At 46.7% G+C, this 16,738-nt stretch overlaps 1 pseudogene; it reads right to left on the bottom strand.

Moving 5' to 3' along the window:
- LOC135213733 (chitinase-3-like protein 2) overlaps window positions 1–16,738 on the bottom strand; it is a 239,599-nt pseudogene that overhangs the window by 24,516 nt on the left and 198,345 nt on the right.

Raw genomic sequence — 16,738 nt, forward strand, 5'->3', positions numbered from 1 at the left:
TTTTACCATATTTGTGGTGGACAGAGAGACCCCCATTCCGTTCACCACAAAGGTGGCGGAGTTGACTTTACAGGCCGCAATGAGAGACGAGCCGATGCCTCAGCTCCGGGAAACGGAGCCCACGTCACTCCTCCTTCCAGGTATGGAAGATCTTTGGGCAGATCTTCCAGCCACCTTCACGGTCGGGAAGCTAAAGCCGGATTGTGCAATAACACAATTCAGCGAAAGGCTTCCCAGGCTCCCGGACAACCTCATCCAGGCTGAGTTCGACACAAGAACCAGGTTAGGCAGGTTTCTCAATACCCTGGTTATGACAGAGGTTTCGGCCATTACTTATGGTAACGAGCCTCTGTTCAAACTTACAGCCAAGTCACATTTACTACGTAACAAGTGACTTGTATGACTTCGTAGTGGCGAGGCGTAACTGCAGAAAACATATTCTGCAGGAAGCCACCATCCGCCATGAACCTAACAAGTTGCTGACGGCTCCGATCTGGGGCGCTGACCTTTTCCCAGAATCGGTTGTCAACTCTGTGCACTACGAAGCGACAAGACTCAACCACAGTCTTAAGGTCCGTTGGGGTCTTTCAGGTAAAAGGAAGCCGGAGTCGACTTCATCAGCCAGAAAACCTAAAAAGCCTAGGAAATTCCAGCCTTTCCAGGCTCCCCAACAACAGCAGGTAGTGCATGCAGTGCTAGTTTCCCAAGTGGCACAGCCTTCCACATCAAAGGCCCAGCCTCAACAGCAATTTCTGCTGTTGGCTTCTCCTCAGGGTCAGAAGCTTGCTGCCTCCTTCGCTGTCCTCCCCGGTCCCTTCAAACCAGTGTTTGAGGGCCAGTCTTTCCAACTCTTAAATAGGTTCGGAAGGGGCAGCAGGGCTAGGGGTACCTTTCACCAGAGAGGTGGTGGAAGAGCAACCAGCTGGGGGAAGCACATACAAGGTGGGTGCGGATCTCGACCTGCCCCAAGCTAGTGAGAACCCTCAGGTAGGAGGAGACTGTTCCTTTATCGACACAGATGGGGGTTCAGCAACTGTGGGCACAGAGCATTGTGTCCAAAGGACCTAGGGTGGAGTTGGACCAAAGGTCCCCCTCCATCCAAGACCTTCTATCAACAACCAACAACGGAATTGATGGAGTATGCCCAAGAGCTCCATCAGAAAGGAGTAGTGTAAAAAGTCAAGCATTTAAAGTTTCAAGGTCGCTTGTTCAGCGTGCCAAAGAAAGGCTCAACCAAGCGAAGAATAATTCTAGACTTGTCCCGTCTAAACTTATTCATTCGTTGCGACAAGTTCAAGATGCTGACTATCTCGCAGGTGCGGACCTTACTTCCCCGTGGGGCCGTCACCACCTCTACTGATCTTACAGACCATACTATCATATCCCAGTGGCAAGACACTTCCGCTCGTACCTAGGTTCAGGCTAGGGAACCAGGCATTCTCCTTCAAGGTAATGCCCTTCGGGCTAAACGTAGCTCCCAGGGTATTTACGAAGGTAGCAAAGACAGTAGTTCAACAACTCAGGTCCCAGGGGATAATGGTAGTTGTGTATCTGGACAATTGGCTCGTTTGGGCAACAAGCGTCGAAGAGTGCCACAAAGCAACGGTCAAGGTAATACAGTTTCTGGAACATCTAGGGTTCCAGATAAACAAGACCAAGTCCAGGCTGACACCGGACTCTCGCTTTCAGTGGCTCGGCATTCAGTGGGATTTAAACTCCCACACTCTATCAATTTTGTCGTCCAAAAGGAAAGAAATAGCCAAGGCAACCAAGCAATTTCTCAAGTGCAAACAGACATCCAGGAGAAGCCAGGAAAGGATCCTAGGCTCTCTTCAATTTGCCTCAGTAACAGACGTTCTGCTGAAGGCAAAACTAAAAGACATAAACCGTGTCTGGCGCTCGAGAGCAAACAACAAGTTCCGGGACAAATTGTCAGCTATCCCGGTGATACTTCGCAAACGTCTCCGCCCTTGGGTGGAGGTCAAGAATTTATCAAAGTCAATTCCTCTCCAGTTTCCTCCTCCGGCATTAGTTATCCATACGGATGCTTCACTAAGCGGCTGGGGAGGGTACTCTCAGTACAAAAAAGTACAAGGGACTTGGTCCCTTCCATTCCGCCGGCTCCATATCAATGTGCTGGAAGCTATGGCGGTATTCCTCACTCTGAAAAGACTTCTGCCAGCCAAGGGATCTCACATCAAGCTGGTATTAGACAGTGCAGTAGTAGTACACTGCATCAACAGAGGAGGCTCTAAGTCAAGCCATGTGAACCATGTCATGATAGTCATATTTTCTCTGGCAATCAAGTACAAATGGCACCTGTCCTCCACTCACCTAGCGGGAGTGAAGAACGTGATAGCAGATGCCTTGTCTTGCTCAGTCCCTCTAGAGTCGGAGTGGTCTCTGGACAGGCGTTCATTCAATTGGATCTGCCAGCAGGTTCCAGGGCTCCAGGTGGATCTTTTCGCCACAGAGTCGAAACACAAGCATCTCTGCTATGTGGCTCCCAACCTGGACCCTCTGGCTTATGCCACGAACGCCATGGCCATAGAATTGAATCAATGGAAGATCTACATCTTTCCTCCAGTGAATCTTCTACTGAAAGTTCTGAGCAAACTCAGGACTTTCAAGGGACAAGTTGCCCTAGTAGCCCCCAATTGGCCCAAGAGCAACTGGTTCCCACTCCTGCTGGAATTGGGTCTCCGACCTCAACGGATTCCCAATCCCAAGCTATCTCAAGTAGTGCAAATGAAGACTGTGTTCGCTTCCTCAGGAATTCTCAAAACCCTAACTTTATGGACTTCATGAAGTTTGCGGCTAAAAGGGATGCAAATATCGATCCTCAAAACGTCCTATTCCTAGAATCGGATAAAAGAGAATCGACCCTTCGTCAATATGACTAAGCCGTTAAGAAACTAGCCAAATTTCTGAGGGGGACCGAACCTCAAACCATGACTACCAACCTGGCTATTTCCTTCTTCATATCATTATTTGAAAAAGGTTTAGCAGCCAGTACTATTACTACCACTAAATCAGCACCAAAGAAAATATTCCAGTATGGTTTTAAAATAGATCTAACAGACTCTTATTTTTCATCTACTCCTAGAGCCTGTGCTAGACTGAGACCAGCAGAGAGGCCTAGCTCAGTGTCATGGTTCTTGAATGATGTTCTCAAACTGGCCTCAGATACTGATAACAACTCATGTGATTTCTTACCCCTCCTGAGGAAAACATTATTTCTTTTAAGTCTAGCCTCAGGAGCCAGGGTATCTGAACTGTCGGCTCTATCTAGAGGACTCAGCGGTCATATAGAATTTCTCCCATCAGGAGAAGCTCTTCTCTCTCCAGATCGTCAATTTTTTGGCTAAAAAACGAGGATCCATCAATGAGATGGGCTCCTTGGAAGATCCTTCCTCTTCCTCAAGACCCCTCCTTACGAGCATATCTTTCCAGGACAGCCATGAGATCCTCTGGTCCTTTGTTTACAAGGGAAAAGGGTGGCACCATTTCCTTAAAAGGTATTAGACAACAAATTCTATACTTTATTAAACAAGCCAACCCAAACTCGTTTCCCAAAGTCGGCCACACATTAGGGCAGTAGCTACCTCGATCAACTACTTTCAACATATGAATTTTGATGATCTGAAAAAGTATACAGGCTGGAAATCTCCGACAGTATTCAAACGTCACTACCTTAAGTCCTTAGAAGCTCTTAAATTCCCAGCAGTGGCAGCGGGAAACACAGTTTCCCCTGACACTGCTTAAGTAGTTTAGTAAATTAGATCCAGATCTCCTTTCTACCTGCCTCACTGACATCCTTCCTGCAATTCTGCAACCATGTACTCCTTTTTAATGCCTTAGTTGCCAAAAAGGGCACTTATTGTGATGTTTTCCTTATTTTTATGCTAGGATTACTCACACCTGTAAATAATCTGTTAAATTGTGTCTAGTTCTAAGATTAATATAATTTATCATAAGTAATCTTAAGTATGTATTATAATCTTTATAGTCATAAGTTTTCTAGATTATAGTATTTAAATATAAATTGTTTTTTATTCTTCCCTTACTCATGTTATATCCTCTTTCAAGCTTGTGGCCATTTCTCTGGTACTATTTCACAAAGCGACACGGGCTGAGCCCAGAAAAGGGATTTTGACGAAGGAAAAATCTATTTCTGGGCAAGGGCCCGTGTCGCCCAGTGAAATCCCACCCTTCTTTACACCCACCCTTGGGCCCAAGCTTGACAGTTTAACTCCAAGGATGACTGCTAGAGGCGCTCGTGATGGCATCGGGAGCGCTAGTAGTAGTAGTAGCTGGGTGCGGGCCTTGCATCGGCCTTCTCAGGTAGGAGGATTTTGTAGAAGGATGGATCTAAACAGTAAGAGACCCGTGGTAGTGGTTTCACTCGCCCCAGAAACCATACCGACACCTTTTATATAAGGTGAGCGAGTCAGAATATTCTGACATTCCATTTTAGCTTTTTCTCTGGTAATGTAGCAATATTTACCTTAGAAATGTGTGCTAAAGGGACATTTCACTGGGCGACACGGGCCCTTGCCCAGAAATAGATTTTTCCTTCATCAAAAATCCCTTATTTTTAAACATTTAAACATAATGTACATGGATACAGAATTCTCATTTTCCAGGTAAATAAACATTTTCAAAAGCTATTTACTGCCTGAAAATAAACATAACTTACATTGCAACTGCCTCTTGGTCCTTGACCAAACTTTCAAATCCCTCTGCAAGACAGAGAAGTACAAGTAGATTTGGATTTTGCTTCTTCAAACTCACCACTTCACTATAGACCTGGAAATCATCAAAATACTCATTTTAAAAAATAGTAAGGCTCACCATACAATTAGAATGAATTAAATATGTAAATATAATTATATTTTTAATACAAACTCATCAATTTACATTTGTGTAATCATGCAGTCAGCAGCTCCCTCCCCCCCCCCAAAAAAAAAAAAAAGAGCCAAAAGACGGAAGAGTTCTTCACCTGGCATTCCTCTGAATAGTGCCTCTAATAACAGCCATGTTAAGGAGTCACCTGTTGTCTGTAGATTTACCATAATGTGTTAAATCTAGGAAGAGACTTGTCTTTCCTATTATTACATATTCAAAATAATATTATAATTATTATTCTTCACAAGATGAACCCTATTCATGTGGAACAACCCCACAGGGTCGACTGACTTGAAATTCAAGCTTTCAAAGAGTATGGTGTTCATTAAGAAAGAAATAAGCTAAGGTATATAGAGGGAAATATAGGAAGAAGAGATCTCACTTATTAAAAAATAAAAAATAAATAATTAATTAATAAATAGCTTTGTTTGTTATCACCACTCCTCCATTCTTCAAATCCTACTCCTGTCAAGGGAAGCCCTTTTCCTTTAGGCTATGTAATCAAATTGTTTCTAAATTGGCCCTGCTAACCTGGATTTAGCAGTCCACAGTTATCGGCAGGGGTTCCATTCTCAGCTCGGTGCCGATAAGCGAATATGTACTGCCATTAACGGAAAGTCAGTCAGCGACTTTGGTGCCATAACCCAGAACTTGGCACGTTATGGCCCCTTAAAATCTGATCGCCATTTACCGTGTCCGCTGACAACCAGGGACTGCCAGTACTTTTTATTTATATTCATAGCATTAGTACTATAAACACATCGTTGCTATATCACCTATTTGCATTTTATATTATTTCTCATTTGCTATGTTTAAGCCTAATTTTGTTCTAAACTTTATGAAACGGTTCTTTGCTGAACCTTAAGCCTATATTCTTTATAACTACAGTTAGATCTTTTCTATTGTGGGGAATTTTTTCTAAAAGCACATAGTATTGCTCTTCAGACTCTTCAGCTTCCTCACGTGTGGTGAAGTGTTGAGTTACTTCAATCTTGTTAGCTCTGTAGTGTGAGAACTGCTTTTGACAAGGCATGTATCAGAATAGTATTGACAACAAATGATGTGAACTAGCATGGAGCACAATATTTCCGGAAGATCTGAAAGCACAGTCCTGGAATCAGACCTGTCCTTTCCACAGTATCAGAGGTATCACAAAGGAAGAGTGCTGGTAACTGATCAGCAAAGGATCAGTAACATGCATGGAAACCTGTTCCCCATAACAGAATATGATAGGCAACACCTAACAGAATATGATAGGCAACACCTGTCACGAGAATAGGACCTTCTTGAGAAAGTTTTAGTTGACTTTCAGATACAAGCAATCATGACTAGACTGAAACTTGACTCCAAAGGAAAGCAAGCCCAATGCTGCTCCAACTGGCAAAGAAATAATTCAGAGAAATTTGAAGAAAGACTCCAAACCAATCCTCATTATTGTGAAAATGCACTACTGCTCAAAACTTATCCAAGATAATTTGGAGGACACCAGGACAGCGAACTAGAGATAATAGCACTAGGTGCCAGTCAAGTAAGAAACTGTTCGTATCTAGTCCAAAGGTTGGACTGGAAGCCTGTAAAAATGTAAACTTGATAAGGAGCTACTGGTAAGAGGGATTTGTAATACTGGCAGTAACAGGCACTTTATGTGGATAGCAAGGAATAAAAACTTAATGTTACAGTAATTTCAATGGTGAAATACATGTGCACATTTGAAAATTCCTGTTATAAATTAATAGGTGTGTTTAAACTGACACATACTTGGAATAATCTGACTGCCATTAGAGGGCACTTTGCAGGCCTAATAAAGTGTTGGGGATACAAAAAATAAAAGGTTTGTATTCCTGTAAAAAATGCACTTTCAAACAATGTAGTACATAGTATTTCCTTTTATTATAAACCTATAAATCTCTGGTATTATAGCAATATTTTACCTTAGAAATAGTGCTGAAAGAACCTATTTCACGGAGCGACACGGCTGAGCCCAGAAAGATGAATTATGCCTGTGTATTTTAAGACATAACTGAAATTTATTGGAGAATAATACCCTCACATAAATCTATATCTATTGTTGTGTAAGGATTATAATAACCATTTGCTGTTAAAATTAGTAAGCATATAGTAACAACCTTCTAATAAGAGGAGCCCATAAAAATGCCAAAATATAGAGAAAAATAACAATTTGTCAGAAAATGATATTGTTATGATACAATAAAGTTTGTTCATACTTACCTGGCAGATATATATATATAGCTGTATTCTCTGAAGTCCGACAGAATTTCTAAAACTTACGACACATGTAGTGGGAGTTAGGTGGTTAGTACCCATTCCCGCCGCTGGGAGGCGGGTATCAGGAACCATTCCCATTTTCTATTCAGATTTTCTATTCCCACTGTCTCCTGAGGGGAGGTGGGTGGGTACTTTAAATATATATACAGTGGTCCCCCCGTATTCGCGGGGGATGCGTACCAGACCCCCCCGTGAATAGTTAGAATCCGCGAATGTTTGGAACCCTATAAAAATGCTAAAAATGACAATTTGTCCAAAATTGCATTTTTCCTAAAAACTATACAAAACCTGAGGGTCCTTTTACAATAGGAAGGTACTAGCGGCAGCTGGATAGGTCGTAAGCTTTCGAACAAGGGGTTCGGTAGTTAACTGCTGTCCGACAGGCGCACGCGCGCGACTGGGAGGTAAACAAATCACTTTTGCTTTTGGCCCAAGCAAAAACTGCAGAGTGAGGGGTGGCATGAGGTGGGACTATGTGTAAAAGGACCTCAGGTTTGTATAGTTAGGAAAAATGCAATTTTGGACAAATTGTCATTTGTTGCCGACATGGCATACAACCTTCTGAGGAGAGGTCCTTTTACAATAGGAAGACTCACTTCTTGGTGGGAGGAATCTGAGTCTTTTGTGAACAGACTGGTGTTCGCCCAACCTTGGAATGCCTCCCTGGTCGTAAGAGCGAGGGAGGGATCCAAGCCTCTGTCCGATTGATCGGGGTGTGCACCGCAGGATCAATGGTCAGACCTCTGGACCAAGTACTAAGAGAGAGGCAAGCGTATCTCTTCGTACCAGCAAACAAGAACAAGTTCCTACTTGCAAGAGGGAACATAAAGTTATGGTTGTCTCTTGTTGGGCATCCATTTCCCCCCCCTTGTAGGAGGAAGTGGTGGATATTCGCTCCCATCCCTAGTGAAAGGGATAGGATGGGGCTCTGTCGAGTAGCTCACGGCATCTCGTCCTTATTCCAGCAAGGTGATGACCGTATCCCTCCCTTACCCACAGGTAGAGGGGGAGAAAAAGATAGGAAGAGAAGCCAGTCACTCTCTCATTCACTTATCTATCGTACAGTCACACCAGGACTCGCTGCTGTTCAGACCTGTCTAGTGGTCTGGTTAGCTACACAACGTGTTGAGCAGCCACACGGGTCCCAAGGAAAACGATCCAAGGACCTGTGGGCAATATCCAAAAGGTAGAAGGAGGTGCCAGTGGTCTGGTTGTACCAGACCCCTGCCTTCAGTACCTGCGCCACGGAGAAGTTCTTGTGTAACTCGAGGGAGTGTACTTCTAGGTCATCTTGGTGCTGACGAAGAGTCTTCAACACTCAGCCTGGGATGTCGAGTTTCTTCAGAAAGCGCGGTCGCGCTTTCACAGGACAAAGCAGCATCTCCTTCGCATCGGAGGCGGTGAAGTCCATTAGGGAGGGGATTGTGAAGGACTCTAACCGATCGTCAGGAACCGAAGGGTTCTGAGTCTTCGCTACGAAGTCGGTACGAAATCGAGCGTCACGAATCCCCATCCCCTGGATGCTTGACTTCGCAGGAAAAGTCATGCAATTACCTCAGAGGAAAAGAAGGGAAATGGTCGTATGACCTATCCCTCTTCTCGACTTCGGTGATGTCCTGTACCCATACTGGTCTATCCGTCTGCAGCGAAGTGTCTCACATTCTCCTATCCCCATGCAGTGAAGTTCTTCTCGGTAGTGGATAGGACACCGACACTCAATGGTGGGTGTCGATGGTATGGGTCCTGTGACAAGCTATTAAAACGAAGTAATGATTGCTTTGTAACAACCGAACTAAGTCAACAGCGTAGATCGTAACTGACTCGGGAGCTCTGACAGCTGCCGACTGACTGCGTTTGGAAGGAGGCAAGGTTGTCCAAGCATCCGAGCAAGTCACGTGAAACCTTTCGCCTTAAAAGGGTTTATGCCAAGAGACTAAACAAATAATTTGTTCGTCACCGATGCCAGAAGGCGAGGTGATGATTCTCTTAAGGCATGTGCCCAACAGGCGAAAGTCAATTGCCTTCTAGAGACCAAGGTCCCTCATGGCAAGATATCTCATAGTATAGTTGATTGAAAAAACTCAGCTAAGGAGAAACAACACTATGTGTCGTTGAAGACGAAGGTACAGAAAAAGCAACCTGCGTCTTCACAGCTGAACCGAGAGAAGGATTCTCAAGATTCGAACCTGTGCTACAAAGACTGAGAACGCTAACCGCTATTCATTGCTGTCCGGTGAGGATCGTAGTTGCAATAAAAGCGGAGCGCTTTTCAGTAATGAAGAGACAGGGAATACTGCCTGAAGAACTGCTTCTCATGGGCTGAACATTTGGAAGTAGAGCTGTCAGGTCGGAGAGTAGGCAATGTCTTCTGACACATCTGTTAATTCGGGGCGAGCAATGAATAATTGCACACCTACGAATACGAGATATTTTGAAGACAAACTCAGATGTCTGCCAAAATCATTCGCATTATCGCGGTGCAATGCTGCGGGAGACTAGTACAGACTTCTGTTACCGTGCGGTAAACAGAAAGATGAAAGAGTCGAAGAGATATCTCTGTTGAAAATTCTCGCAATGTCGAAGGCGATGAAATCGAGCATCACAGCAGTAGATGGTCCTTCATTATTCGGAGAATCCCCGTTAATCAGAGAACCTAAGTCCATGATTGTTGGGCAGAGATACGGTTCGGCAGTCAATCAAACCAGGGGAGAGAGAGACGTAACCGACCGTGCATCTCCGAGACCTAAGCTGATACTGAGCTGCTAGCTCTCGGTGACTCGTCATCCTGAGTTTTGCCAGGGTAATCCATTATTCCAACGAAGGAATGCGTTCGGGCTAGAACCATCGAGCATAAAGAAAATACGCCTCGAGCAATTATATTTAAACGAAACCGGAGTTTCGGTAAATTACAAAAGCTGATTTTTGGGTGTGTCATGACAATACCAAGTATCTAAAATCGAAACTGATAACTGCTGGGAGGTTGCAGGCAACCCCGAGTTGCAGTTCAATTAAGATACAATTCGTCTCGGTCACAAACCGTAGAGTTAACTACGGTATGCGCCTACCCCCCGGACAATTCAACTGTTAAAAGAATCATGTCGCGAGGGTAATATACGTAGTATATTTGTAGGTTCTGTACCACGACCTCCATCCTAAATTCTTTCCTCTCGAGGAATGAGAATAAGGATTGGAGATCGACCGTCTTCGTTCTCTAGTCAAGAGAGTGAAGGAGAAGTCTTTCCCAAAGGAAAGCTTCAATGGTGAACAGAATACCGAAGACGATAGTTCAAGCCAAACTGGAAGTTCTCGTCCGTTCTTCTCTATTCCAGGTTAATCGCCTACTGTGAGATACTCTTCTTTCAGCAGCAGTCTTCTTCCAAATGCTAGAAATTACAGGAATTCGAGCATAAGCGAGGTTCCCGATTACCGTGTAACAATTATCGGGGATTCTCGCTCACTTTGGACCGTGGCCTCGCCTAAGTGTTTGGAGATCGTAAAAAAACTCGAACACTCTGAGTGCGCTAGAAATTCCGTTAGAATTCTAAGCACTCTGCGAAACCCCCCACCGAATTCGTCAAAGGATATCGGCTGGTGGACCTCTCGATTCCCGTAGAAATCGAGAAAGGGGCAGGATCTCTCCTCAACGACCGGGGCTTACGTCAGGTAGGACCCGAAGGTCCCCCCGGTAGCGCAGCCCCTAACGTGGGATCTTACAGAGAAATCTCTGTAGGATCCCTCCCCTTTCCCTCGTAGCCGTAAGGAGAGAGGGAATGGGGGAGGAATTGGATACTGGCTCGCCTTCCCAGTGGAACTAGCAGTTGGAGAAGAAAAGGAGCAGCCATCGCCTTACGGCGATGGCCTCTCAGAGCCTGGGAAAACGTATCGTCAGGAGAAAACGTTTTCCCGAGGAGGGTTACGAACTCATACTGTAGGTAAGGGTCTGCCGCCACTGTGAACGTGGTCTGGGTGGGGCTGATCACACCTGAACAGGAGAGAGCCGATAAACCGCCTCCGACTCATTCCAGTCCTCGTCGAGGTCGAAACCTCTCAGGAGGACCGAAGGGGTATTCAAAATAACGGTGTCCGAAGACACGTAGAAACGCCTCTGTCGCAGTAGAGGAGGTGAAGTAGCTTGTTCGACCGGCCAGACTGAGAGAGCCTTCTTGTCCGGAGACGAGAGAGACTACCTGGTTCAACACAGTCGGCAAGCTCCGATCGCGGCAGACCCACCGTCGATTTGGGTTCCCTCTCGGGAGCCCCAAACGACTCGAGCCGAGACGTGGCTCTTGCTGGTGGGAGCGGCGATCCTTCCCCGAGGTCGTTGTGCTGACGAATCAGCGCCATAACCTCGGCAAAGGTTCCTCTGGATCTCGGAAGTCACAGCATCTTGCAGAGTAGGACCATTAAGCCCTTCGAACAAGAGCATATTCCGAGAACCTTCCTCCTAAGAAGGGGGAACAGCGACAGCCCTCTCGGTCTTCTCCATCCACTTGCGCATGACGTCCTGGCTGGTCCAAGAACCGTGCCTGGCACGTAGGGCGGCGTGGTGGGATCATGAGGGGCGCACCCCTCACGATCCCTCCTCAATACCTCGCTCCTCCCGGTGTAACCCGAGGAGGTTGAAGGTACGGGAGAGGCAGACCTGACGCTCCCTCCCCTCGCTCGCTGGCAGAACCAGCAGGCTTGGAGGTGCAGGCGATCGTCAACGCGGTGGCGATCGAGCTGCAGGCCTGGTCGAACCGTCTCGCTGTGGAGAACGGCTGGGACTGAGCACAGCGGCCCCGATCTCGAGTGTCAGACGAGCTGGTGCTGGTTGCCGTATCCGATCGCTCTCTGTGAGAGCGACGGTCAGGCGACCTGCAGGCTCCACTGTCACAGTGAGACCGGTGCTTGTCCTCACGGCACGTCACGTCGCTGGTTCCAGCCGTGGCTGGCACCGGCGAACGGGGGGACCTCTTCCCACCCGCCTCAGCCCGTGGGCCCGGGTCGTGGACCCGTCAGTCCCCCCCGGGTAGCCAGCTGGTCGCCGCGAGAGCGAGAAGCTGGTCTGGTGAGAGTCCGCGGTGAGCGGCTGTCACCAGTCTTCCGCCCCGTGCCGTGAACCTGACGCTGAGCGGACTCAGAGGTCTGGTTCCTGCTGCACGTCGCTGGTAGGCGGCCGTAACACTCGGTACCACCTCCCCGAACGAGAGGCACGAGACGGACCTACCCTGATGCACTGGCAGAACCACTGACACCAGGCGAGGAAGTACCGGTGTTAGCCGGTACCCCTCTGGTCCCCCGTAGTCTTCTTTCCTTGCGGAAGAAGAGACGGGCCCCGCTCCCGAAGGAGCAGGAGGACCAGCGGAAGGAACCCTCCCGTCCCACCGAGGTGAGACGGGTCCCAAGAAGCTCCCGAGGGAGACTTCTTAGGAGGGAGGAGGCAACCTTCTTCTTCCTCGGCTGTGAAGCCTTAGAAGTCGAAGGGGAAGAGGCGGCAGCCGACGACCGATGAAGAAGATGAAGACGACGACAACGCACCTTTCCTCCTCTTCTTCGTCAGCTTCCTCAGACAGACGTAAGATCTGCTATCCAGGCGGAGCCGGGGCTGCTGTAGCCGAAGCCACAGGGCCCGGACGCACCTGTACAGACAGACCAAAGTCTGGGGTAGTACCACCACGAACAGGACGACGTCAGCAGGTATGGGCATCTCAGGAACAGCAGGCACAGCCAGCACAGCATCGGCAGGGACACCCAGCGCAGCATGGACAGTCAGCACAGAATCGGCAGGTACGGCAGGCAGACACCGGAAACACAGGAGGGTGAAGCAGCAGCCAGCAACATCCTGGTACCGGCGGCAGGTCCAGGGGCGAGCTCTAGGGCAGCGGAAGTGTGGTCGCGGCAGCGCGGCAACCACGAGCGGCGGCGGCACGCCCCCCTCTCGGTACGGCGAACGGCACTTCACAGCGGCTGTAGGCAAGACTGTTACCACGTGAGGCGAGTACACCAGGTGAGGAGGGACGTCGTCACCTGGAGTCGATATCGTTGTCGTGGTCACCACTCCATGGGTGACCGCAGCCGGCCCAGACATAGAACCGCCGCCCCTGGACACTAGGCACGCCCTGCAAATCGACGGACGCCCATACCTCACCAAGGTCCACCCTCGTGGCAATAGCACCTGCGGAAATAACAGTACTAGTAGTGATTAGTGGGGGGAAGTCCCCTCGCGCGGGGGGTGAGCCCCACACCGAACGAGCGGAAGACCCCCAACAAAACAATTGTACATCGGGCACCGAGCGCCCTCCCCGCGCTCGACGGATCGGGCGAGGAGGAGAACCCAGATAACCTCCCCCTCGAAGGGGAAGGGCCATCTGTGGGAGCTTAGCGGGGGGAGGGGGGGGGGGGGGGGGGGGGCGGGGGGGGGGGGTTCTCGTTCCCCACCCCCGCACAGCACCCATGTACCCAACAATAAAAAAAAAAAAAAAAAAAAAAAAAAAAAAGAGCCCGAGAGCAATCGTGCCCTCGGCACCGAATGCAAGGGCATAAGGATCAATTCCCTGACTGAGCGGAACTTGAACCAAAATAAACATTGATGCAATCAATAATAAAAGGAATAACATGAAAAAGAATCTTGCATTACGATTCACTTCACAATGAATAAGGGCTCGGAGCGAGCAGCATTTGCCGCCCTCGGTACCGAGCGCAAGGGTAAAAGGATCCATTCCCAGATTATGAACGGAAACCTTGATCCATAATGAATTGATGCAATCAAAAAAAAAATATATATATGAAAAATGAAAAAGAATACTGCGCTTGCGATTTCACTTCATACAAAATAAAAAGGGGAAGGATCAATTCCCGGGAAATAGCGGAAACATTGATCCAAGTAAATAATGCAATCTCAATAAATATGAAATGAAAAAGAACTGCACTTGCGATTTCACTTCATTCAAATAAAAAGGGGAAAGGATCAATTCCGGGTAAGAGCGGAAACTGATCCAAATTGAGTATTGCTATAATCAAAAATAAATATATGAAAATGAAAAAGAATACTGTACTTGCGATTCCACTTCCATACGGAATAAGTTTTCGTGCCGAGCGCATTCGCTCGGCAACGACCTACAGGTAAAAAAAAAATAAATGAAAGGCATTTTACTTACGATTTTTCATCTACACATTTTCAACCAAAATATAAGCTCGGAGCGAGCGCTCTCCCGCCCTCGGCACCGAGCATACACAATACGAGGATCATTTCTGGGGGGAAAATGAATTCCCGCACTTACGCCCTTCAGTCCCGGCACTCGGGTAATCGGAGGGCGTGGAGAAACCAAGATCCTTTAATTCACAATTGAATTCAATGGAAATAAATATGAAATGATTGTACTTACAATTCAGTTTCAACTAGATAAATAGAAAAAGAAAAACACAACCATGCGAAAGCAAACGACGAAGAAGCGGCAGAGAGCGATGATACACGTCTACACGCCAGCAGGCCGAAAGCAAAAGTGATTTATTTACCTCCCAGTCGCGCGCGCGCGCCTGTCGGACAAGCAGTTAACTACCAAAACCCCTTGTTCGAACGCTTACGACCTATCCAGCTGCCACTAGTACCTTCCTATTGTAAAAGGACCGAAGGTTTGTATGCCGTGTCGGAACAAACAGCCTATTTTATTAGTTAAAACTCAAGAAAAACCCACTAAAAATTTTCCTACATGGGTTTTTTACTAGTTTTATCACAAAAAGGTCATTTTATGATGAAAGTTCATCAAAAATACCAGGAATTTGTGGATATTTATCATAGAAAAATACCGCGAATGCGCGAATTTTCCGCGAATAATGCAAGGAAACGTTCCCGAGAGAAATCCGCGAATGTGTGAGTCCGCGAATCTGGAGAACGCAAATTACGGGTTGGTCCACTGTACTACCAGGTAAGTATGAAACAAACACTTGTATCATAAACAATATCATTTTGTTCATGAAACTTACCTGTCAGATATATATAGCTGAATCCCACCTTTTGGGGTTTGGGGGTGGGAGAGACAGAATAGGATTTTAGGAAACATATACATGCAGATGATTGACATCTTGGTTCCTTACCTGTTAGCATAGCTGACTTTGTGATTACTGTCACCAAGTCTGCCTCTGCTTTACTAGAGTTGCCAGCAAGGTAGTGACCTGTGTAGCTGGTGCGCTCTAGATGATCTGTCAACGGGGACATGACCACAGTGTGACTAGACCAGATGACCATACTTATGAGGGCAACGAAGCAAAAACCACCACCTGAGCTAGCCTAACAAAAATAAATATGATATTGTAATGATACAATTAAGTTTGTTCATACTTACCTGGCAGATATATATATAGCTGTATTTTCCGAAGTCGACAGAAATTAAAAAACTTACGACACACGTAGTGGGAGTCAGGTGGTTAGTACCCATTCCCGCCGCTGGGAGGCGGGTATCAGGAATCATTCCCCATTTTCTATTCATAATTTTTTTATTTCCACTGTCTCCTGAGGGGAGGTGGGTGGGTACTTAATTATATATATCTGCAGGTAAGTATGAACAAACTTAATTGTATCATTACAATATCATTTTGTTCATGAAACTTACCTGTCAGATATATATATAGCTGAATCCCACCTTTGGTGGTGGGAGTAGACGAATAGAAAGATTTTAGGAAAACATATATATCAGATAAATGATATCTTGATTCCTTACACCTGTTAGCATAGCTGACTTCGTGGTTACTTTGCGCGTTAAGAACTCGCTTGTGCTATTAGAGTTGCCAGCGAGGTAGAGACCTATATAGCTGGTGCACTCAAGATGATCTGTCAACAGGGGCGTGACCACGATGTGACTAGACCATTGACCATACATGAGGGGCAACGAAGTAAAAAACCACCTGGCCTAGTCTACCAAAAAAGTATACCACTAAACTAGACTAAAGAAGGGAGATCCGCCTCGGGCGGTCAACCCACAACCAAAAAACACACACAATTAAAAGCTCATCTAACCACTAAAGGAAAGGATGAATGCTACCTCCTGCCCCAAAACAGTGTCTGCAGCGACGTATGGTCCAAGCGACGAGCAATGTTCGTATGTCGCTTTCACCTCCCGCAGGTAGTGTGAAGCGAACACCGAGTTGCTCCGCCAATATGGTTCACTCAAAATGTCACTGAGTGCCATATTTCTGTGAAAGGCTATCGAGGTCGAAATAGCCCCTCACCTCGTGGGCATTCACTTTTAAAAGCTTCATGTCACTATCACTACATGTGGAATGAGCTTCCTTAATGGTGTCTCTCAAGAAGAAAGAAAGCGCGTTCTTTGACATGGGAAGATCGGGCTTCTTAACCGAGCACCACAAGTTGCCCGAAGGTCCTCTACAGTCCTTCGTTCTGTCTAAATAGAATTTGAGAGCCCTGACAGGGCACAGGACTCTCTCTGGCTCAATTACCCACGATCTCTGTCAAACCATTGATTTCAAATGTCTTGGCCAAGGGTTGGACGGGTTTTTCGTTCTTTGCTAAGAACATAGGGCTTAAAGAACAAACAGCATCAGAGTT

The sequence above is a fragment of the Macrobrachium nipponense genome, chromosome 43 (assembly GCF_015104395.2).
Source record: "Macrobrachium nipponense isolate FS-2020 chromosome 43, ASM1510439v2, whole genome shotgun sequence".
NCBI lineage: Eukaryota > Metazoa > Arthropoda > Malacostraca > Decapoda > Palaemonidae > Macrobrachium > Macrobrachium nipponense.